Source organism: Oncorhynchus masou, chromosome 31 (assembly GCF_036934945.1).
Source record: "Oncorhynchus masou masou isolate Uvic2021 chromosome 31, UVic_Omas_1.1, whole genome shotgun sequence".
In the NCBI taxonomy this organism is placed as follows: domain Eukaryota; kingdom Metazoa; phylum Chordata; class Actinopteri; order Salmoniformes; family Salmonidae; genus Oncorhynchus; species Oncorhynchus masou.
The window spans coordinates 19,534,842-19,546,614 of NC_088242.1; the positions used below are offsets into that span (position 1 = coordinate 19,534,842).

Here is an 11,773-nt window from a genome sequence, read left to right on the forward strand (position 1 = left end):
GGTTCCAGGTATTACGTGGAACTATGTTTTTAAGGAGATGGAGACTAGTTGTAAGCAGCCCTCGCAGGCAATTCGGAAATCACTTAGGTGAAATGTAAGACCTGAATGGGTTTGCAAAGCCAGTGGTAAATCAATTTTTTTACATAGCTTTTGTCTACGTTAAGCACGTAATTAACACCCCCAAACAAGTTTATTCACCTGGCCTAATTGTCTGTTTATCCTCCAGCTTCTAATGCTCCTCTCTTAACGATAACCAGCGGGAGGCAAGTTACTCAATGCCGACTAAACATTAGCTCGATCTTTGTTTATTTGCCGCACAACCCCGACTTGACAATGCAAGCAGGAGTTAGAAATAACACTCAACTGACAGCAACAAATATTAATTATCCTTGACTCGGCGTGTTTAGTTAGCAGGGATTTATTTATTTGCGCCCATTGACTCTGAACTCAAAATTTCGAAGTTGGGCTACATATTTTTTTCAATGTTCCAAGGGGGGAAATAAACAAAGGTCTTACGTCATATTGTGAGAGGGGAAACCGAGGAAAGACAGAGGCACTCTTTGAAAAGGTAAGAAAGCATTCGTTTTTATTTTCTTCCCTAGCCTCGGCTCCTCAAATGATGAACAGAAAAAGCCTGCTACACCCACCCTCGATCAACATGCGTGCGTAATATTGGGGGTATTTTCAGGATAATGACTGAAAATAATGCAGCGAGGGTGCGTTGACTTTCATATTTTGATTTATTTAGCTTCTGAGACTATACGCACTTCAATAGACGATTTTGACACTGCATAGTCGAAATATGGATATATTTTTATGACGGGTCTTAGTCACATGCTGATGTGGACAGCGACAAAGTTTCTTAAATTGTTATTGACTGAACTCGGAATAGTACGGATTAGAACTTTTAGGGTGACATTTTGTCATATTTACCACAAAACTACGTTATCCATCAGTCAGCCTAGTTGTTATTTTTTCCTCATCTGCTTATTTCACCTGCTATTCTTCTTTTCGTCCTCCTTTCCCCTTCTTCATTCTCTCCTGTTTAAATCAGGTTTTAAACGGGGGATTGTCAACGATGAACTAAAGGGACGGGACTACCGTGTATGCATTATTTCTTGAAGGAATCCGTTTGTCCAAGTGCAGAGGGGAAATCCTTTCCGGATCCTGTAAGTTCGTTAGACACACACTGAGCTCTGCCTCTAAAGTTGACTATTAGAATAGCCCAGGATTTGCTCCAGACGCACGCTTTGGATAATAGTGACAAAGCTCACCCAAATGTCTTAGGCTATAAAATGTCGATAAATGCATGAAAAACATTAGCATTTAAATTACAATGATTGATTAGGTATATTGCCATGTCATTTTAGTGTCAAATTATATGAAAGAATCTGATCAAATTTGGTCTGCTGCTTTTGCATCTGTCTTCATGGAGCAGCCACCAGCACCAGCCAGTCCTCCAAGCCCTGCACAGCAAGAGCTGCTGCAGCTGTGTGATGCTGTCGGGACGGGGCGCAAATACCCCTTTCTCTGTGTTTGCTTAGCACCGGCTTTCAGCCCTCGTTGCTTTGCTGGGAGTCCGAACGTGGTTTATAGCGCTGTACTGGAGCATTTCTTCTTATTGATGATTCTTATGATGATTATGAAATACACCATTTTAATCAGACGTGGCCTACCTTTATAGACTGAAAATATTAATTGGCTATTGTCAATACTACATTCTTTATTGGCTATTGATACAGCCGGGGTAGTATTGACTTGGCACATGGTCTTGGGAGGAATTAAGTGTTTGTCAAAGATAGCAAGAATGAGATCGAGAGGGGCAGAATAGAAAATGGGGATGAAGATTATACGAGATGATTAGGCCTACGCATGCAGGACCGAAGACTGTTTATTTTGGACAAGAGTTATCTGATTATTTGTTTTTGTTAAAAGTCTAGAAATCTGCTTATTTTCTAAAAAATAAAAGTTCCTGAATTTAAACCCAGTGCATACACATTTTTGTTTAGAACCATCCGAACAATCCAGTCCTATCTACCTACTACACTAACTCTTTCACCAAACCCTACATTATTCGACTGTAAAGAGTTTTTCCCAACTTCTTCTTTTATTTTTTGTGTGGTCTCATTAAGTGGGCATCCTGCTAAGTCTGCGGGGTTATACGGGAGCTGTCCAATCAGTGTATTTGCACGGCTTGTTAGCGACAGTTAATGAGGGCGCTCCGTGCACGGAGAGAATGGCGCCTCAATGTTAGATTTACCTTGTGTCAACTCGTTACTTCTAATGAAGCCATTGGAAGCTTCTCAGTGAATGGAGCCGGGTGGCTGGAACTGCAGGCCCTCTTTCTTCCGGTTCCTCTAAGGAGGGCTTTCGTTGGACTGAACTCCATGATGCATTTATCAGATGGTGGGGGTGCACTGAGTCATTTGGAATGAACAAGAGAAAAGGGAAGTGTGTGTGTGTGTGTGTGTGTGTGTGTGTGTGTGAGTGTGTGTGTGTGTGTGTGTGTGTGTGTGTGTGTGTGTGTGTGTGTGTGAAAGAAATCACCCCGTGTAATATCGCAAGCTGCTGTCGTGTAGCCTACTTGGTCAATCGGGTTTGACGTGTCAGTTTGCCTCTCCAAAAGTTCACTTAATCACCTCCACGCATGCAGACGCTCTCTCTGCTTGCTTTTGCCCGGGCCCCTGTGTGATTTAAGTCGAATCAACAACACGTCACTGCCTCTCAATTCTGGTAAAACGGCGCAGTTTCGCAAATGCCTTTCCAAGTGTACTTGTCCTTACTATTCCTGCTCACTGGGGCACCACTTAAAAATCAATTAGTCTTTCATTTCCTCGAGGGAGTTATTCGAAACAAATGTATGGACCCCAAGCAGGATAATAAAACAATTCTAATTATGTGTTTGTTTATTTTAACCCTTTATTTATTTAGCATAGTATGCATTTATTTATCCACATAAACCAATTGTTTTCACCTCCTTAACACCTTAATTATGTAGCCTATTGTTATACATCGGTAGGCCGACAGCGAACACTATCAGTGAAATAAATAAACAAGCCAGTATCACATGTTCAGAGTCAAAGTTACTCGCTGGTTAGAGAAATAAGAATCTGAAAGGATGTGGTAATTATTACCTAATAATATTAGAGCATTACGGTAATAACTGCCATTTTAGAGATTAATAAATGAATAATGTAGCCATGTTAGTCTGAGTCACATGGGATCATATAGGCCTAATTGGCAGTAGCCTATATTGGATTTAAAAATACGCTAATTCATATGAAATAATTCATCAGTTGAGCTTCAAGTACATGGCGATATAGGGTTAGATCAAATAAACACGAGTCACTTCATCAAACGTTTGTCAATGCTAGGCTTATGTGAAAGTATAGTTTTATAGAGGGGTCTTGGGGAAACAAACAATACCTAATTTGGCAGGCCTACAGTTGTGACCATGCTTGCTAAAAAAAAAGTTAATTGAAAGTAGCCTATTGAATATATACAGCATAATCACATGGCATTATAGACTCACTTACCTACTACCTACATTTCACATTTGTGTGTGTTCTATTTGATCATTTCAGGCTGTAGGTCACTGGTTCATGATTTTTAATTAACACACACTGATTTTCATTTTAAATCAGTATAACACACCTATAATCTTGACAACATGCAAGGTATGAAACATATGCTGTCGCCTTGTGCCCTTGCCAAAGAGCAGCAATACGACACACCAACGCTGGAGGTGTCGATGATCACTCTTCCAGGTATTTGGTTAGAGCGCTTTAATGCAGAAATAATATAATGGATGCATCGCTCACGCCCCTGGGTTTAACATATGATGCCCCAATAACACTCAAAATTCCCTAGGCCTTGCTCTTCATGCCATTAGAAATTAGAGATTATTTTTTCAAAACAGTTTATTAATGTCAAGGTTGTCACAGCAGCTGATATCTCAGAAGTACTTCTGAAATTCATACCGTAATGACATGTAATGTTGTTCCTTGCTAGAGATTGTACACCCGACCTCCTCACCATCCAGTTGATCAAGACCATTTGACCACATCATTTACCAGTAATAGCATTGTAGGCCTAGTAGTAGTAGTAGCCCAATGACAAATGATGCTGATAATATGGCCCATCTTGTTACTAATATCCCATGTTAATGTAGTATAAGTAATATTGTCTACATTATGTGCTACTAATATGTATTTTTGTAACGGTAATACTATTTGCCATTTCACAATTATTAAATGTATTATGTCTATGATATAGGCTACAGTATATGTTCCTGAGTCAAACTCGATCAGGGCGCTAAACCCGTGATGCTGATATGAATACTGGAATGTTTCCTATATTTACCCAAGACCGGTAGTGAGTCGACGCTGGAATATCGCAGTAAAACCCCTTAATCTGAGAACTCTATATCAGTACCATCATGTCGAAAGGCAAATCGTGTCCAATCTTATTTCACATGGAAGCCCATAAGCAACGTCAGACTCAATAGGAAGTTCACGTTGTGTACATCATTTATGCGTATAGGCTACCCATCTTCATTCATTAATTTAATTTAATTAATTCACGAATTCAATATGTATATATATATATTTATATCCCTTCGTAATTTTCTCTGCGCGCCAGATGTGAATTCATAGGCTACTTTGATAGTAGGTGCTGCTCAGGAGGCCTAGGCCTATTTCATGTTATAGCTGCTTGCCACATTCACTTGACCTCTTTGAGCAGTGTCTGGCCATCTCTGCGCGTCACGGGTAAATGCTTTCATTAAAGCTTTATATCGTCATCGACCAGCGTGAGCGATCTATAGGCCTACAGATCCATAACACGGCAGCATGAGTTTGAGCCCTGAAGGTTAGGCTACTGTGTGTCACCTGCGATTCTGTCACTGTCGCACACATTTGTTTGTTTCAGTGTTTGTGGCATGCAACGAGTACAATTCTAAATGCTGCAGCGTTTAGCCTCACTCCCTCTTGACTCCAGCTTTTGACATTACTCCACTCAATTGCCTGTTTACCCCCCAAGTCAAGCTTAAGTAACAATGAAGCGGTGAACTATATATAGTATCCAGCATGTAGTGACAGTTATCTCCAGCCACAACCTGGTCTCAGAACATCTCGTATTATTCTGTACGTAAATCAGATACCCCCATTTATGATATGTTACGTTTCATATGATACAGTAAGTATTAATTTGTGTATGTCCATCACCCATTTCATATGATATTTTATAAATTACAATTCATATGAAATGTAATGAAATAGCTAAATGTACAATATTCTACGAATTTGTGAAATGTACAATATGTCGCTAATTTGCAAAAATGTATGATATGTTACGGATTATAACTAGGTGGCTAACATTAGCTAGTGTTTAGAGTTAGGGTTAGGGTTAAGTTTAGTAGTTAGGTTAAAGGGTTAGAGGAAGGGTTAGCTAAAAAGGTTAAAGTTAGGGTAAAGGGAAGGGTTAAGATCCTAAGTAGTTGCAAAGTAGCTAAAAAGTAGTAAGTAGTTGAAAAGTTGCTAATTAGCTAAAATTGTCCGTGATAAGATTCAAACTCACAACCTTTGGGTTGCTAGACTAGGCGTTGTACATTTTTACCTTAAGTCACCATCTGTCGTATACGAAACGTAACATATCAATCTAAATGGAGTGTCTCAAATTGACATACAGAATAATATGAAATGCTCTGAGACCAGGTTGGCTGCCGAAACATTCAAGATTGACCTCGAAATTAGAAGTCTACATCAGGAATTGCCTTCAAAACCAGCCTCTAAGAACAACAAGGAATGAATGCTACGACCATCAAGTTGGCTTCCGTTGTGGATGGGTGTGGTGGATGGGCGTTTGTGGATGGTTGCTTGTGTTCAATACCAGTCATGGATACTGGTTCCCATGACTCTGGATCAGAATGTTGGACACTGGTTCCCATGACTCTGGATCAGAAGATTGCGTGTTCAATCCCAATTGTGGCCACTGGTTCAAATATATAACTAATTTATTTAGCAAAAACAATTCTAAAGCTATTCTCGTTTAAAAATTGATTTACTAAGTTTGTCCATTGACATAATCGAGTTTCCCTGTTGCCATTAGCCTATATCTAACACTTTCTGTGGTCAACTGCAGCCTTTGAGTTGGCGGGAACGGGTCATAATCCATCACTGAAGGCCTAGAATTTGAAATTTAGAGAGCTATTGTTATACTCGATATTAGCTTAAGGGATAATAACGAGGGATGTAGCGTCCATGGAACTCGTTGTTCACGCGTGAGCAGCACCTGTCAAATGTGATTTATTTCAGTGTCTCCGTTTGGCGGGTGAGATCAATAGAGGACGTCTGGAGCACGCCAGGAAACGCAGCGAGCTGCATTGCTGTGACAGGTGCAAGCCCCGTGCGCGGCTCTGTGTCGTTGCTGGGGAAAAGGACCGCATCCATGCAGAGGTAGAAATAATGATGTTTCATCAATGGACCGCACTCACATGTTGTTGAAATGCTCTCTAAACATAACTTTAATTATCACTTTTTCTACTAGTTTATAATTAAATGTATTATTGGGTTAACCCTATTGTCGCGATGCATACGGTGTTTGCCTTTCACGCCAGCGACCACGGTTCACTTCTATGCCCCGTCGTTTGGTATACTGTTATCAGACGTGGGATGGCAGCGGTGAGGACATCGGAACGTACGGCTCGATGTGTGAGGGGTAGGTCGAAAGCATGTAGACTTCCCGTTTGGAGGGGGCAGTGTAGCGATCTTTGCTATATTAACCACGTTATAATTCTCACCAGCTGGGTTGGAGCTATGTGGAAGGTGTTTGCCTTTCACGCCAGTGACCCGGTTCCCTTCCCGACCCTGCGGTTTCCTATAATACATTAAAGGGATAGTTCACCCATACAAAATTACATATTGGGTTCCTTACCCTGTAAGCAGTTAGTTATGACAGCAATCCACAATTTAGCATTTGTGGCACAAATCAAATGAATGCCATATCTGTGTGCCTTCAGAAAGTATTCACACTCTTTCACTTTTTCCACATTTGGTTTTGTTACAGCCTGATGTATTTGTCAATGGCCTGCACACAATACCCCATAATGTCAAAGGGAATTTATGTTTTTACAAATTAATTCAAAATGAAAAGCTGAAATGTCTTAAGTCAATAAGTATTCAACCCGTTTGTTATGGCAAGGCTATATAAGTTCAGGAATAAAAATATGCTTAGTTAATAACAAGTCACATAATAAGTTGCATGGACTCACTCTGTGAGCAATAATAGTGTTTAACATGATTTTTGAATGACTACCTCATCTCTGTACCCCACAAATACAATTATCCGTAAGGTCCCTCAGTCGAGCAGTGAATATCAAACACAGATTCAACCATAAAGACTAAGGAAAGTTTTCCAATGCCTGGCAAAGGGCACCTATTGGTAGATGGGTAAAAAATAAAAAGCAGACATTGAATATCCCTTTGAACTTTGTGAAGTTATTACTTACACTTTGGATGGTGTATCAACACACCCAGTCAATACAAAGATACAGTCTAACTCAGTTGCCAGACAGGAAGAAAACCACTCAGGGATTTCACTATGAGGCCAATGGTGACTTTTTAAAATTGTTGTACTTTTTACAATTGGTAGTTACAGTCTTGTCCCATCGCTGCAACTCCCTACGGACTCAGGAGGTCGAGAACCATGCGTCCCCCGAAACATGACCCTGCCAAGACACCCTGATTCTTGACACTTAACCTGGAAGCCAGCCGCACCAATGTGTCGAAGGAAACGCTGTCCAGCTGGCAACCGAAGTCAGCTTACAGGCACCATGCCAACCACAAGGAGTTTGGGGCAAGGAAATCACAGATGGTCAAACCCTCCCCTAACCCAGACGACACTGGGCCAATTGTGCGCCGCCTCATGGGTCTCCCGGTCGGCTGTGACACAGCCTGGGATTGAACCTGTGTCTGTAGTGATGCCTCAAGCACAGTGATACAGTGTTTTAGACTGCTGTGCCACTTGGGCAGCCCAATTGTGACTTTTTAAAATAATTCCAGAGTTTAATGGCTGTGATAGGAGAAAACTGAGGATGGATCAACAACATTGTATTTACGCCCGAATGTTAACCGAATTGACAGAATATATTAAAGGAAGTCTGTACAGAAGTAAAGTATTCCAAAACATGCATCCTGTTTGCAATTAGACACTCAAGTAAAACTGCAAAAAAATGTGACAAAGAAATTATTAATTAAAAAAATCACAACACATCATTGAGGACCACTCTTCATATTTTCAAGCACGATGGTAGCTGCATCATGTTATGGGTATGCTTGTCATGGGCGATTTTAGCATGTAAATCTTGGTGGGGCAAAAAGAAAATGTGGGATGCATGCCAGCAAAACCACTACACAACACAACACTAAACAATACATTGATTGCACTATAACTGTGACAAACGGTGCCCACAAACTGTTAGGGCCTACATAAAGCTGTTCCAACAGCAGAGTCCCAACAGCAGTCCCAACACCTTAACATTGCTACACCTGACTATCAGAGGAGCCTAGTCTGGAAGTGAAACAGTTCATTCAGCCTCATTTACTGCCTTTAAAAAAATCATAGCTGTTATGGCTGAATTGCTTCAACAAATGTGGTTTCTACTGACAATTGAGATGTTCAAACTACGGTATAAGGGGATGACAAGAGTATAAGAGGCAATCCGTAATTTTGATTAAGACATTAATGAGCGAGTTAGGACGGATGTAGTAAATATATCTATTTGTTCATCACTTTTGAAATGTACAGCGAAATAATTCAGAACATGTGCCGTTCTTACAGTGTTCTCCCTGTACACCAAGTCAGAACTGTAGGATAAATAAAGGGGACATATAAGCAGACAAGGAAAGCTCTTACAATATTCAATGATTACATTTCTCAAAAACAGGTTATAGGCTACATGGGCACTACCAAGTCAGAACAGTAGGTGAAATGAAGAGGTGAAAATAGACCAAATTATTAGGGTGAGGCACATGGGCTACTAACATCTTACTACACAACATACACATAGTATTACATTCTTAGCTACAGTATACATATCTCCCTGGCATATTACATCATTTATGCAGCCGCATACAATACATTTTTGGAATCACCTTCTTGTGCTGTGCTCACTTGAACTGGAAGGTGGCGAAGTGGTCCTTTGTGGGCAAATTTTGTCATCAAACTTTGTCATCAAAGTCTGGCATTCCACTGAATAGCAGAATAATGATAGCTCTGCAATGCTTGCAGTTAGCCACTGATTCTTTCCAAACCAGTCATTGTTGAATTTGCGATTTCTAACTTGTTTTGTAATGTTAATGTCCAATGGCTGATGAGCGCCGATACGTTTTATCTATAATTTCTCTTCATATGACAAGGATTAAAAATGATTTGCGAGTAGATTGTCAACATGATTCAGATTTTGAAAGTCAGTCCAATCAAAGCTGTTTTAGATATAACGAGATTTGACGCCATTTGTCTGTGGCCAATGGCCTTGAGTCTTCTAGGATGGTCACTTCTAATGCAACTTTATGGCACCACCCAAGTGGCTTGAATTTTTTAGCTCTACCCTTAGACTTGGCGGTGACGTAGTGTCCCCATAAGTGACAGAACACTGAGCCAATCATGGCGCAACGCTACACATTTTCTGCTGGCTTAACCTACCACCACAGAAAGCACTGAGCTAGGCTGAAACACCTGCATTTTGGAGCTTGTTTGTATGCAGCTTTATTAACACCCCCCCCACACACACATTTAAATATATATATTTATACACTACCGGTCAAAAGTTTTAGAACACCTACTCATTCAAGGGTTTTTCTTTATATGTACTATTTTCTGCATTGTAAAATAATACTGAAGACATTAAAACTTTAATTTATTTAATCATGTAGTCTTCCATTCCTGTGGTCCTCATGAGAGCCAGTTTCATCATAGCGCTTGATGGTTTTTGCGACTGCGCTTGAAGAAAATTTCAAAGTTCTTTAAATTTTTCGTATTGACTGACTTTCATGTCTTAAAGTAATGATGGACTGTCGTTTCTCTTTGCTTATTTGAGCTGTTTTTGCCATAATAGGGACTTGGTCTTTTACCAAAAAGGGCTATCTTCTGTACACCACCCCTATCTTGTCGCAACTGATTGGCTCAAACACATTAAGAAGGAAAGAAATTCCACAAATTAACTTTTAACAACCTGTTAATTGAAATGCATTCCAGGTGACTACCTCATTAAGCTGGTTGAGAGAATGCCAAGAGTGTGCAAAACTGTCATCAAGGCAAAGGGTGGCTATTTGAAGAATCTCAAATATATTTTGATTTGTTTAACACTTTTTTTTGGTTACTACATGATTCCATATGTGTTAATTAAATCCATTTGAATCCCACTGTGTAACACAACAAAATGTGGAAAAAGTAAAGGGGTGTGAATACTTTCCGAAGGCACCTTATATTATAATTTTTCCCCCATCATGTCCAAATTATCTATAAGTGAACTTGTTGAGCTACACAAATCCATTTGAGATACTTTATGAGGATGAAATACCAATCCAGAGATATATATATTTAGTGAAACCAAGCAAATGTCCCACTGTTAAATCATTGTCTTACGCCAGATAGCGTGACCACCGAACTTAAGCCTGGTTCACATCTAACATCCAAGATGAGATGAGACAGTTTTATGCAGTTTTATTATGAAGTTGACTTGATCTGAACGGTTTAGTTTTAGAACATCTCATGTCAGCTGCTGGAGTGTCCAAAATTCAACATGTCAAATCTTAGCTCAAGACTTCTGACGAGATGCATCCTTTTAGCCAATCAGAGAACAGTGCGCTAAAGCTCTTTGTTTAGCCAGGCAGCTAACTAGTCAAGCATACAGCTAGCTAGCTATTCTGCTAAAGTTAGCCAGCCTAGTTTGCAGATTTTTCTTTGACACGTCACAAAGTGTCTCCTGTTTCTGGTGCATGTATTTCATTGACACTCGTTTGCTACAACACCTTGCTACAACAAGTGACAACTTTGTTTAGTAATGAAAATTGCTAACTTCTTTGACTACTATTAAGATACTTTTGAATAGCAAGTCACCCAACTTTTAAAATCCAAAATGCTGGAGTATAGCCAGACTTAAAATGTTAGATTTCCTGTCCAGATAGACCTACATATGGTGAGGACTGTACATACGTCAACAACATTCACAAAATGTGCTTCTGTCGTGGAGATATCATGTATCCATAACCACCCAAAACCGGTTTGTAGCCTATATGAAGGTATATCAAAATGCTTAAAAGTGAGAAACAATTATAGACCATATATGGAGAAGGAGAGAGAAAGAAAGAGAGAGAACACGTAAGAAAGAAAGAAGCTGGTCTTTATACTGTGTCCGTGCCACCCATAGAATTGCATATTAGAACTAACTAATTGAATAAGATATCTGTGGTGCCACCCACCAGCCCCTACCTGACAGAACAGAATAGAACACTGCTGCCCAGTGGAACAGAAAAGGATCAATAGGTTATAATCAGACCGCTATTCTAGAACACATTCATTTCTATCCCGACTCTCATTATTTCCTTTGTAGGCATGGCTGCCACAGAGATCCTATTAAATCACTAGGTATTCTATTACATGGGCATCGTAGGGTTCTCGGAAGGAATTGTGTGTTAGAATGGCACCCCTGCAGGAAATGACTAGGCTACACTCTGGGAAAAAGAGAGCTTGCTCTGCGGGTTAGATTCAAGCA

The 11,773-nt window shown here is 40.0% G+C and overlaps 1 long non-coding RNA gene across 3 annotated transcripts; it reads left to right on the plus strand.

Moving 5' to 3' along the window:
* Positions 1 to 383: 383 nt before the first annotated feature.
* LOC135525121 (uncharacterized) lies at positions 384 to 6,865 on the plus strand. 3 transcript variants are annotated; one of them, XR_010453073.1, is made up of 3 exons: positions 384 to 568; positions 1,055 to 1,169; positions 6,315 to 6,865. It is a non-coding gene; the product is annotated as an uncharacterized LOC135525121 (long non-coding RNA). The 3 variants fall into 3 exon arrangements; XR_010453072.1 differs by lacking the exon at positions 6,315 to 6,865 and adding an exon at positions 1,439 to 2,057; XR_010453074.1 differs by lacking the exons at positions 384 to 568; positions 6,315 to 6,865 and adding exons at positions 575 to 716; positions 1,439 to 2,057.
* The last annotated feature ends 4,908 nt before the right edge of the window (positions 6,866 to 11,773 follow it).